Raw genomic sequence first — 12371 nt, forward strand, 5'->3', positions numbered from 1 at the left:
CATTCATTCCCTGCAACAAAGTCGTTCTCCTGAGAAAAAACCCAGCTGTTGCGGAACTGCTGTTTCAGCTCGTTAGGCCCGTCAAGGTTGTAGGTAGCAGGAGAAGGCCTGATAAGCACATACCGGGAGGGGTGCGGGGCGGACTGTCTCGGAGCTGGCAGAAGGGAGTCACCCGTTCGACCTTGCTAATCTAGGATGAGCTAAACCAAGAGCACTTTGTGTGCCATATATGGCTTTTCCTTTCTGTACCAACCTGTACCAACTTGTATTTTTCCATCTTGGGCCATGATTCTGCAAATCCAACTGTATATATGTGATGTCCTGACAGTGTGCCAGTAGTCTTCTTGGCAGACCTCTTGGGGTTAGGTCGCAAGGAGCTCCTCTGGCAGAGTTTGTTTGTTATAATAAATGCTTGGACCTTCTACACTGCCAACTGACTGATTATTGGTAATGGGAATGGGATTGGTTGTGAATATAATTATAATTGGGAGGTGGTAAATAATTTCCGGTACTTCAGCTTCTCCACTTGTACCCAACAGAGCATATTTGAGAAATCTTACCCAAAAACGGACCAGAAAATGTTATAAAACTCAAGTGGAATTCGGTCTGGACCTGTCGCCTTCCCTGCTGCAAGCTCACTAAGTGCTTTAAATATTTCATCACACGAAAAAGCAGTGGCTAGAGATTCTTGGTTTTCCAAGGAGGATTCCTCCAGACTACTAGCATCTAGATACTCCTTAATTATATCATCTGCAATATCCTCCCTAGTTTCCTCAGAATTGTATAGTTTCATATAAAACCTACGGAATTCTTCTTGGATTCCCTAAGCTGTTGTCACCAAATTCCCATGCTCATTCTTTATTGAGATTATCTTGTTCTGTACATTCTTCTGTCTAGTTCGAATTGCTAACATGTGCTCTGATCGCTCGCTACACTCATAACATTCCTCCTTTCATGTCAAATATTTCTCAGTGACCTTAGCTACCATCACACCCCTTATTGCTGCTTTAGCTAAGGCAAGCTTATTCAGTATACCCTCAATACTGTCTCCAGACTCTATTGCCCTGACTAAATCCTCTTCCACTACTCTCAATACTTGGAATAATTCACTTAAATGTTGGCGTTGATTTCTAGAGCGGCGTCAGCTAAAACTTAGTGTCTCTACACGGATGCCTGCCTTAAGAGCATCCCACACGCTGCCAGTTTGAGCACTCCCTCTATTATATTCCATGAATTCATCTATCCATTTTTTTATATGGGTGTTACACCCCTCATCCACTAACAGTCCCCTTTCAAAAGTCCAGTTCTGTTGTGCCCTCTCACCCCTAATCTGTAATATCTCCAAGACTAGAGGACTATGATCTGACATTATTCGGGGAAATTTTTCGATGCAGCATTTCGAAATTAGGCCCTGAGAAACAATAAAATAATCCAGTCGGGCCAGTGTGCCGTGAGGAGCCGAAAACTAAGTACTTCCAGAGTCAGATTCTGCCATTTTTAACTCTCTCCATGTGTCTAATAATCCAAGCTAAGTGGGACAGAGCCCTGTAAACCCTGGGCTTTCGGCCTTTGCCACCCCAGCACACCCCAATCCTGTTGATGTTCAAATCCCCACACATTATAATGGGGGTCAGTCCTCCAGCTTATTCTGAATTCAAAAAGTCAAAAACCTTGAGGTCGTCCCCAGTTGGGCCGTATAGTGAACACAGGGTAAATGAAAAAGTAGACGTATGTAACTCTGCCATGACCCACCGCCCACATTTATCACCCAATTGTTTCTTGCAAACAATCTCTTTTCCCTGGGTTAAGATGGCGACTCCCCTAGTTCTAGTGCCCTGTGAAGTGTGTACTATAAGGTTATACCCTAGTTGATCTAAAACTTTTTTTTCCGTTCCCATAATGTGCGTCTCCTGGAGACAATCAATATCAGACCGCAGCATTTTCAAATTATTCCGCCACCCTGCGTCATTTTCAAAGGTCATTTAAACCACAGATATTAACTGAGGTTATTCTTAAGTTTGCCATGACAATTTTTTTATTCTTTCTGTGTCTTGGAGAAACCACCTCCCTTCAATAATTTCAGCCTTCTTATTCTCCTTTTCCCAGAATCTGGTTTCAACTTTTATCTGAAATCTCCCTAGCGTTTGTTGTCACCCATTATCTCCCCTGCCACCCCTTCCTCCCTTCCCGCTCCCCTCTCACCAGAGACTCACCCTTTCCCTTCCCTGAGCCCCTTACTCCTCCTGCCCAATTAGTGAGACAAACAGACCTTGTGAGGTCTTGAGTGATGGCGCACGTGTCCCCCCACTCGATGCCCTCGTTATTCTACACAAAACCTCTCTTCACTACTTCGTTATATCCCTTTCCCTTTCATCATACCAATGATACATTTGTTCTGTTACTCTCATACAGTCTCTACTTATGTATATCATCCAAATACTCTTTTGTCTTAATTTCTGATGTAAAGATTCTGACTTTGTTATTGTATATTGTTTTCAAACGTGCTGGATATAAAAGATATGCCTCTACCCCCTGCGCTTGACATGGTTGGATCATCTGGCGTAAGCGCTAGCGCCATTCAACAGTCACATGACAAAAGTAAGGTTGAGCGAAAAATGTCTATCCTTCGTGTGAACGTTTAGAGTCCGGGCGAGCTTTGTGTAATACAGCCTCTCACAATAGAAAGTTCCCAAAATACACTATGATGGCTGTTGGTAGTTACGTACCCCCTATGTGTGTCTGCCTGGAATTTTTGAGCATGAGAGGATGGCGGTGTACTCGTTGGACTTCTGTGTCCCCGTTCTACTGTTGGAGCTCGGGAAAGGCCCCCTTCAGTAGTTTTAGGACATAGGCTCTTATGTCTCTTCCCTCTATACCTTCTTCTATGCCGAAGATCCTTCAATTGTTGCGTCTCTGCCAGTTTTCATAATCTTCCAATTTCCATTGGATGTTCGTTATCTGTGCACCCTGGGCTTCAGTTTGATCTTGTCTTTTTGCTGCCTCATTCTCTAATCCGGCTGTACGTTCTTCCACAGCTATAATCCTTTCACCCATTTCGGTACAGGCTTTCGCAACCTTTCTGACCGCCCCTTGTAGCTTTATTGTTGCCAGATGATCTCGCTGTGTCTCTTCCTGGTGATTTTTATATGATTCATAGATCAATCTCAGGGTCGGCTCCTCAGAATCCAGACTGCTATGTCCTTTTCTGCCTGCCGACTAGGGTTCCTTATATTCCTTTTACGTGGCAGAATAATCCCACTTTAAGGCAATGCTTCTTCGGGCCTTCCCTGCCTTGTCCCTGGGATGCCCGCTCCTTACGTTGCCTTGAGTTTCTTTTCCTACAAACTACCGTATCAGGCCCGTCCGTCTGACTACCAGGATGAGAGAAAGAGAATATAGAGACACTCTCAGCATCAGAAACAACCATGCTTACCGCACTTGTGTCTGACTTATCAGTCAAGAAAAAAAACTTGTCCCCTGAATCCAGGGACTCTTCAAAGGACCTGTGGCTTGCGACCCGTTTTATCAAACTCTTTGTCTCCAGCCCGATCCTACTTGAGGGTAGATGATCAACAGCCTTGGGTGGGGCCACAGTCTACTCTACAGTCTGGGTTACTTTCTTCCAATGCGCCAGCGCTCTGCTCTTGTCCAACCCCTGCGCCTTCGACTGCCCCTGTCGAAGAGATTTCATTTTCTATATTGTGGTCCAATTGTTTTAATTCTGGCCTGTCCCTCTTATTATTTACACCATTGTTAGGGATCAATTCCTTGCATTGAATTGTGGAGTGATGCTCTGCTTCCCCATCCCCTCCTATCTCAGTGATGATGCTCTTATGTCCACCAGGGGCTGCCGCGGGGAAGAACTCGGTTATTGTCTGCTGGAGGGGGGAATCCATTTCTGCCCCTCTTTCTTCCCAGCATTACTCTTGTTTGGATTGGCTTCCATACACTTGCTTCCTTTAAGAACAGTTTTTGACCCCCCGTAGATGATGGGATCACAGTGACGGCCACTGAAGCTGATTGTCCAGCATCTCCATTCCGGTTTCGGGTAGAGCGAACAGATTTGGGAGGCATAATCAATTTGGTGCCTTTCCCTGCCGAGAGCCACCTGTGCCGTACTGCGAGCACAGCCAGGAGCACAGCAGCGGCCAAGTGGAGAGAGCAACCTGCTCTATTAAAGTCCTCAGCGCCGCCAGAACCGTCTGTGAGCCGTCTGCCACACGGACCGTGTATTCACTTCCACAGTCCAGATACGCGAAGCAAGCACTGTGCGCCTTCACCAAAGCAGGCTGGGTATTTTGAGTGCTCCGCACCGCCTCAATCAACAGCATCGAGCAGCGGGAGATTCGGAGACTGCAGCGGTCTCTCACAGGTACACCATCTTGTTTAGGAGAATCAATATTTCATTAAAGACACGGAGGCTAACATTATCCCTACCACCACGACCCTTTTAACATTAAAATAAAAAAGAGGAAGTGCTTAATAACAGGGAAAAGAGGGATTTTTTTGTACATTGCGTTAAGGCAAATTACAGGGAGTATGTTTTATTAAGTGAGTAATTGAATTTTTTTAAATCAATCTTGTAATGGGTAATTTAGAAAATATCTTGGCATGTCTTATATTTCATGTTGGTGACAGCTTGTTGTTTTCTGTAGCTCCTTTGTAAAGAGGACAGAAGAAGGACGAAAGGAGGAATATAAGAAGAAAAAAGGGGAAAGGAAGAAATTTAATGCTGCATTTAAAGGGGAAGAGTGTTCTATGGATGGCTTATTTGTGGCCTCTGGAGTTCTAAGTCTAGATTGTTACGTTGAGTGTTCTTTAAAGGTGCTGCAGTGGAGTGGCATTAAAAGTTATAATGCATCATTTTATCCTCTGTGTCTTTAATGAAATCTTGATTCTCTTTGCATTTCATTCCGAGAATCGCAAGTCTCCCATGAACATTACCTGACCACAATGATCTATTGATTGTAACTCCTGAAGTTCCTTTGGATGTTGAGTTTCTTGTGAAATTCAAGAACTGACGAGGCAGCTCTGATGTACAGTGGCAGATCATTCCAGGCTTTAGGAGTAGGCATGGCCTCCGGATCTGGTTCTACATATGCTGAGGTGTTTACAAGTAGGAGTCCTGCTGAGCGGAGAGCCTGGTAGGTTTTACAAAGTTTATGCTGTTGTTGAGGTACTTGGGGCCCATGTTGTGTAAGGCTTTGTATGTGTACATGATTAGTTTTAAGAACATTTGTTTGTGGTTTAGGAGCCAGCAGAGCTCTTTGAGGTGCAGGGTGATGTAGGTGTGGGGTGAGAGGTTGAGGGTACCCTTGCTGGTCTCTGGTGAGTTGCACTTTTTCCCTGTTTACTTGGCCAGTGGATGAGGATCTGACAGAGCACAGTTTAAGTATACAATTGACACAGGGGGAATTAGTGCTACATGATAGTCTTGGATTATCACCACTAAAGGTCTGAGTAAAAGGGTTCACCCTGCTTCATAATTTGGAATCACACACCTCAATTTTCTTACCCAATGGGATATTTAGAAATATAGGATTGTGCCAGGCCTGGTGTCCAAGGCATGGCATCAGGTTGTAACTTGTGAACCTTTGTAGGTGTAGGAAGGTGTGATATTTGTAAAACATCCCTTTCATGAGAGAAGCACACCCCACTCTCTTTACAGTGCACTTTTATTCCTTCTTGCAAACAAGGGATGTTTTGGTTATGTTTTGTTGTGTCTAACAGGGGCCGGATGCACCCTGAATGCTTTGCTTTTATTTAGTGGCATATGGCTACACTTGCTAGTACCGGTAATCTCACAGTAGAATATTGAGGCTTGCCACAGTGTTCCAGGAGAATGACTGTGTGTGAACCTTGGGCGCTGGGTGATATACTAGGATCCTAATAGACTCCCCGTCCAGAGGAGCTCCTTTTACTGGCTGGTGGCTGGCAGCAGGCAGCACTCATGGCAGAGTGAGTGAAAGCTGTGTGCCACTGTTGGGGGGGCAGGACACCATCATACCCAATGCAGGGTTGGTTAGGAGGTTTCAGTCTTTATTGCAACCCACACTAGGGGAAGGGGGTCTTCCATAGTGTCTGAGGTGCATTTCAGAAGAGCAAGGCACTAAGATATTGAAATGACCAGTTTATCTTATTCTGAACAGTTGTTAGAGGATGCTTTGGAGGAAAAGATAAAGACTTAAAAGGGGCGTTTAGTCCGAATGAGCCTAGAGCAAAGACTATTCCCAATAGTTGTTCAGTTCATTGTGAGCATTCTGATAATTAGGCCTCACACAGAGTCATTGACCACATTTGTAGGAATAGTAAAAAACACTCTTTCAGGAGACAGGGCCTGCAAGTTGTTCCCACTGAATCACAATAATGGCGTTAAAATGTATAGTGTTGGGGGAAGACTGTTTCCCATCATAAAACGGTCTTTGTATGACAGAGGCACGCATGTCGGCACCATGCGTGCCTCTACAACCCCGTCCTAACTACGAATGTGTCTAAACCACGCATTCCTTTACCATGCATGCTTTTACCATGCATGCTTTTACCATGCATGCCTTTTCCATGCAATTGCGTGGTGAGGGCATGATTGGTAAAGTGATATGCATGGTAAAGATTACCACAACCCCAACCCAGTCTCCCCACCCTAAGCCCTAAAATCCTATCCCCCTACCTCGCTCCCCACCCTGAGGCCTAAGACCTACCCCTGTCCTTAAAACTACCCCTTCCCAAACCCCGACCCTGAGGCTTAAAATCCTAGCCCCTACCAAAAACGACCCCAAACTCAGCCCCCCCCCACTCTGAGCCCTAAAACGTACCCCACGCTGTCCTTAAAACTACCCCTACCCCTTCCACTACCCTGAGGCCTAAAACCCTGCCTCCAATTAACTAAACAACCTCGACCCCCATGCCCTGAGCCCTAAAACTGACCCCAACTCTAAAAACTCCCCCAACCCAGCCCCAGCCCTTAAAAGTACCCCGACCCAAACCCCTCCCCCTGCCCTGAGCCCTACAACCCTGCCCCATTATAAAAAACTACACCTACCCCCGCCCTGAGTCCAAAAACCGACCCCCACCCCTAAAAACTCCCCCACCCAGTCCCATCCTTAAAACTACCCCGACCCCCTCCCCCTGCTCTGAGCCCTAAAACCCTGCCCCCTTCCAAAAACGACATGAGCCCTAACACCAACCCCAGCCCTGAAAACTACCTCCGCCCCAAAACCAGGCCCCAGCCCCACTTACCTGTCCGCGTCTGGAGCTTCCTGTTCCAACGCTTCCTCTTCTTCCCTCCGCCCATCTGAACACTACAGCACTATCTGCACGTGGTTAAGGACGATACATGGTTCAGGCACGCGTGGTTACACTTACGGGGAAACGGCGCGAGTGGCTCTGCCCGCGTTGTAAAGGCTGTTTCCGAAAAACAGCAATCCTACTGATAGCAGAATTCAGGCTAAGCAAAATAAACTTACAAGTATGGCTAATTGCATATGCTGATATTGGAGTGCCTCTCCCAATTCAAACCCACACATCAGGAAGTGATCTTGGGGAGCAAATGTGAGGAGAAATAGCCAATGCCTTGAAGTTTGAATCCACTGGAGTCAATGTAGTGCCTTGTCAAAGCCTGTGGGATGTAAAGGAAATTAGACTCCTAACCAACCCTCATGTGTTCCAACATAAATCAAACAAATATCTGAATAGTGTACATGCAACCTAATGTGTGGTGGACATAATTTGTTATTGAACGCTAGTGATTGGTGATTATGAGAGGAAGGCTGCTAACCATTCTTTTCAGTAAGAATTATGGGCCAGATGTAGGTCGACATTTACCGACCGGTAACGGCCGATTCGGCCGTTACCGACCGGTAAATGGCTATTCTAGATGTAGGTGGCCTATTTTATCGATTCGGTAAATTTACCGAATCAGTAAATTTACCGAATCGGTAAAATACCGAATCGGTATTATTACCGATTCGGTAATTTTGAGATGTAGGTGGGACTCTTCTGAGTCCCACAGGCCTTACGGAATCGGTATTTTACCACCCAATCCAATTGGGTGGTAAAATACCGATTCCAGGTGTGCATGCACATGTGTGCATATCAAAAACAACAAGGGCACCCAAACGAGTCAGCATAGGACCTCGGGAAACATATTTCTCAAGCAACAGTGGTCCCATGCATAAATAGGTACAAGGAAAAATAAATATAGACACAATGGAGCTATATTGAGCAAGGTGATTTGTTTAGCCGGACAGGGATCACAAATCTTTACTATCAAGTAAATTAAATAAAGTAATACCTTACATTCAAAAGAGTGAGACACAAGCCTGTGCCCTCACGCTTACAAATTGGCAAAGTGATAGGGTAGTAAAAAGGCAGAAAAGAGAGATTTTTAGGCAAAGAGTGAACGATTTCTGAAAATGAGAGAATGACAGAAATTCAATTACACCATTATACGCATATCACATTTGGTATACATTTAAATATATGGTGTTTCAACAAGTTGACGGCGTTTCGATCCTTTAAACATAATACATGGGATCATCATCAGGACATGAATTATGCCTAAAGAGTTTTTGACACAATAGCCTAAGAAAAAAGGAAGGAAGAATAGACAATATCAACAAGAGAGAATTTACAGCAAAAAATCTTAAGTGACATCCAGTGAATGTGAGTTAAAAGTTCCATAAGGGAAACAATGATCTAACCACATGCGCAGTCCTGTCGGTGGGAATCATACGAAATTACGAAATGTCTACAAAAACATCAACCGTCACATGCAAAACTAGCGTGCACGAGTCATCACGATGATGCGTGAAGAAATGCAGTACTGGTGGAATATGCGGCCATCGGCAGTGGCACAGTGGACTAAAAGTGATCAACAAAAAGTGAAAATCTACAAAGCGGTCACAGTTGGTGTGAAACTAACTAGATGTGAAACAAACTACCCAGTGAAGGTTTAAATAAGTGAAGGTCTATGGAGTTGGCATGGCTACCTGATATACGGACTCAACCAGTTCCGTGAGGCCAGATAAGGAGTAGTTCCACGACTTCTAAGGAGGAGTATCCACAGGTTAAAGCTGTGTGCAAGCGAGACACGTGAAAGGACTCGTGAAATGACGAAAAATGGCTTACCAACCACGGTGGGTAGCCGTGTGATCGGTACCAGGGCTATGGCATGTGACAGACAGACATGCCCTTAGGGCATGTCTGTGTGCCACATGTCCTACATGCCTGAAATCCGGGTGCTAGAGGGTGTCAAAGTGACACCCCCTGCACCCTTGCAACATTCGGTATTTACCGAATCGGTAAATACCGATTCGGTAATGCCCATTGATTCCTATGGGCTTCAATGCCCATAGGAATCAATGGGCATTACCAAATCGATATTTACCGATTCGTTTACAGAATCGGTAATTCAATTACCAATTCTATCTACATCTCCCCCTTTCTATTTTACCGATTCATAAATACCGAATCGGTAAAATTCGGTATTTATGAATTGGTAAAATATACTTACCTACATCTGGCCCTATGCCACAGTGGTGGCCCTAGAATATATAATCTACATGTACATACTTGAAACAGGTCACCAGGATGAGCCTAATGGAAGGCCTCGCACATACCTCAAATGGTGAGTCCCCTGCTATTCAGTTGTACTGACACTATGAACTTCCTATTTTAGGGAAGAACTCGGGTCACTGATCCTCAAAGCAATGAATAAATGAGACACCTGCCTCCTGTTTACTGTGACAGCTCCAAAGTCTGTGGCTAGCACTTACATGGGGATTTGGTAGCCCTTCAAAACCTGAAACCGATAAACATCTCTGCATAGTAGTGTCCAGAGTCAGGTGCTCTAAGCAGTGTACCACCTACTTTACATGCGGTCATATTGATTTGTGATTTGTGTGCATTGCGGGCGTGTACTAGGAGCTAAAGGATGCAAATCTAAAAAGAAGAATAGGAAAATAACATGACAGGTCTGTAGAATAATTAGATCACATATAAACATTGGGAGTGTAGGATGGCACTATAAGGTACTAGATTTGTATACGTGAAGGTGACAAGGGTGGCAGTGTAGGGTTGGGAACTGTGGGGTATGGGATTTTAACATGCAGAGTACAACAAGCATTGGTCAAAACAATAGGTTTCCCCTATGGAAGAGCCATTGGATTTGCCACTGTGTTATAGCCATGTTGTACAGCAGCATGGAGTGGAGTAGAGTGGAGTGGCATGGAATGGTGTAGAGTGGTGTGGAGTGGAATAGACTGGAGTGGTGTACAGTGAAGTGGAGTAAACTGGCTCGGAGTATCACAGAGTTAAGTAGCGTAGAGTGGAGTGTCTTTGAGTAGACTGAGTACAGTGGCATAGAGTGCTTTGGAAGAGAGTTGAGTAGAGTAAAGTGGAGTGGGGTAGACTAGATTGGCATAGAGTGGAGTGGCATGTCATGGAGTGGTGTAGATTGGCGTAGAGTGGAGTGGATTAGAGCATCTTCAATGGTGTAGAGTACAGAGTAGAGTACAATGGCGTTGAGTGGTGCAGAGTAGACTGCAACTTTGTAGAGTGCAGTGGCGTAGAGTGCACTGGAAACAGAGTAGAGTAGAGTGCAATGGCTTACAATGGCTTAGAGTGCTGTAGAGTAGAGTGGTGTAGAATGCATTGTAGTAGAGTTCAGTTTCATAGTGTGCAGTGGTGCAGAATAGTGTACAGTGGTGTAGAGTGTAGTGGCGCAGAGTAGAGTGGCACAGAGTGGGCTGGCGTTGAGGGGAGTGGCACAGAGTAGAGTGGTGCAGAGTAGAGTGGTGCAGAGTAGAGTGCAGTGGCTTTGAGTGCAGTTGCACAGATAAAGCAGTGCCAAGTTGAGTGCAATGGGATAGAGTTGAGTGCAGTGGTGTAGAGTACAGGGTTGGAAAGTGGGAGGGATAAAAAGCAACATGGAACGGGGACGGGTGAGAGGGAATAAAAGCTATGTTGGTGAGAATATGGGAGAAGGACCGAAAACCCAAGCACTTATATGGAGTGCTTGAACACAAAGAAAAAAGTAGCTCCAAAAATGGGAGTAATGGATAGACACATACTTAGTCCATTCTTGGTCCATTCTCCAGAGGAGGAACAAACACAATGACCCTTGCATCCCATGACAAATGGGGATAAAGGAAATGAGAGCGGTGTTGATGCTGACAAATAGTAAGCTATGGGTGGGCTGTAAACCCATTGTATGTAAACTAGAGTCTTGCAGAGACAGCGTATCGGCTGTCTAGGTAAAACCTTAAAATGGAGGGCGCCGAGCACTGACGTTATGATCTACTTGAAAGGGTAGAAGAGCGAGAATGGTCTTTACTGAGAAAGATCGTGCTTTCAAATTGGACACAAACAAATATCAAAGCGGTAAGTGCCCTTAGCATTCTGGAAGGGCCTAATATGAGTGGACACCATATCTGATCAATTTTACAGTGGGCAGCAAACTCCATCCAGGACCCTTACTAAAGAAACAATAATTTTCACATATCTGGGTGCAGCTAAGCATGCCTGCCTGCTATACTGCATATTATGAAAAATACTTTCATAAAGGTTCAGTGCAGATACACAGAACGGATGTGTGCCAGATTGTCTCCAAGCATGTGCACTTTAGCACTGATTAGCAGTGGTAAAGGTCTCAGAGTCCTATGGCCAACGAAAAGATTTAGCAACACATGTAAGCAAAAAGCAAAACTATTGGGGGAAGACCACCCTAAGACTGACAGGTCTAACAAAGTTACTTTACAATAGATTGATTTCGAATCTCATATACTACTGGAGGAATGGTAATGTGGTTTGGTCCATAGAGATGAAACTAACTTTAATCTCCTGTATTTCGAGGGTTATCGCCTGACATTAGTAAACAATTGAGATACAGCTCTATCACACCGATTTGATGACCATCAGAAAATAGGTAATATATCAGATATAGTTTATGAATAGTTTCATAATTTTTCAAGACACTACACTCCTCAAATCTCTATTTAGTGCTCAATATCTCCATTTGCGGTAGTACTTTAATTGTGCAACAGAGTTGTTTTTCATCTCCATTACCCTCCAATTTGTATATCAGACCATTACAACAGCACTATGTGAAATTTTACAATTGGCATTCATATTAACTATTACCACTAATTATTCTTCAAAATCCCATTTCAACATATTGCAGGCTCCATCACAATTTGCCAACACTTTGCATGTCAAGACTGCTATGTTGAAGATTTGGTAGGAGTTAGAGATTCCAATGTTAGAGGTTGTGACTTGCTCCTAGAAAAAGTGTGTTAAGGGGGACGAGAAACAGCACAAGAGATCTTGCTCATCAGAGATGCACTGGCCTCTTGGGATTATCAAGGGTACAACAG

Source organism: Lissotriton vulgaris, unplaced genomic scaffold, assembly GCF_964263255.1.
Source record: "Lissotriton vulgaris unplaced genomic scaffold, aLisVul1.2 SCAFFOLD_260, whole genome shotgun sequence".
In the NCBI taxonomy this organism is placed as follows: domain Eukaryota; kingdom Metazoa; phylum Chordata; class Amphibia; order Caudata; family Salamandridae; genus Lissotriton; species Lissotriton vulgaris.